The sequence below is a fragment of the Nuphar pumila genome, chromosome 10 (genome assembly GCF_984573655.1).
Source record: "Nuphar pumila chromosome 10, dmNupPumi1.hap1.1, whole genome shotgun sequence".
NCBI lineage: Eukaryota > Viridiplantae > Streptophyta > Magnoliopsida > Nymphaeales > Nymphaeaceae > Nuphar > Nuphar pumila.
In genome coordinates, this window is record NC_143258.1 from 11,999,748 (window position 1) to 12,001,127 (window position 1,380).

A 1,380-nucleotide genomic window follows, 5' to 3' on the forward strand; every position below is an offset into this window, starting at 1 on the left:
ATGTTTCACTTAAATAAACACATAATTTGTGTCGTGCCGTGCATGGCAAGAGAAGTGCCATAATTGCTTTATTCTGTTTCACACGCGCCATAAGTCTCTTAACTATGCAAACCTCGTTTTATTAAAAGGGCATTCGATAAGGTGTCATTAGTAAGCATTTCGCATTCTATGTAACAACGAACACCTGTACAACTGTGTAAAACCACACCACTCACATCAACGAGCACACCTATCTATATTTGTATAGGTTGTTTTTGGACAACTGCGCATACTACGACCATGACATGACGAGTCAAACTATGGAGTTAACTGGGTAACTGGACCCGTGTAGTATGCTTACATGCAGCCCCAAAGGTTGCAGTCCAGAGTTTGCTAACAAAGCAGAAAGCGTGGCGAAATGTAGGAATTTCCAACAGCTGGGCTGGAGTCGTCCAAAACGGACCCACAACCCCCACCTGCCACATCGGTGCCATGGGGCACCAAGAGCCCACAGCAGGCCCCAGTATGGGTATCACTGCTGAATCAACAAAAAAAAAAGACAGCATGTTATGCTGTCACACGGTGCAGGAGCCAAACCACTTGGACCGAAAAGGGGTTGGTCTTGGAAAAGACCCCAGCGTGGGTCTTCAGCAAGCAAAAGGTAGCCCAAGCCTGGACTGATTAGTCCAGGCCTACTCTAGGCTGGCTCAAACAGCATGCAGGGGTCTGGACTGGGCGTCCAGACGAGCGTGGCTCAGCCACAAAAAAACGAGTCCAGTTCTGGACCGACAGGTCCAGACCAAGCAAAGCATGCTCAAGCTTGAGCACGGTCTGGACTGAGCGTCCAGACCCAGACTGGGCTCAGCCATCACCCAAAGGAGGGGTGCAGGCCCACTTGTCGCAACCCGGCTGCAGCCTAACTGCTGCATGCCTGCAGCAAGCTCAAAAACCCAAAACAGAAAAATGTGCAGGGCTTAACGCCCCAAACCGAACTTAGTTCGGGACAGGGGCCATTGACAGGTCTGGACCATATTCGGTCCAGACCATGTCAGGCCAGAGGAGAACCCGACCCACACCAACCCAAGTTGGTGGGCTCGGCTAAGGGTCACACTGACCCAACAGGGGAAAAGAAAGGCACCCAGGCTGACCCATTTGTGGTCGGCCTGGGGGGTCACCCAAATGCAAAATGCGTCCAGAAATTTGAACGCCCAACAGGAAAATGAAGAAGGCAAAAAGAATGGGGCTCAGCCCGACCAACCCAGGCCAGCATCGCCCGAACCCAAGAGGGTCGACCCAACTGAGTATGGCTACTGAGCATGGGGTCGGTCTAAGGCCTCCTTGCCCACCGAACAACATCTTGGCATCACGGGTTCGCTGCCATAACAGGGCAGGACCGTGGCT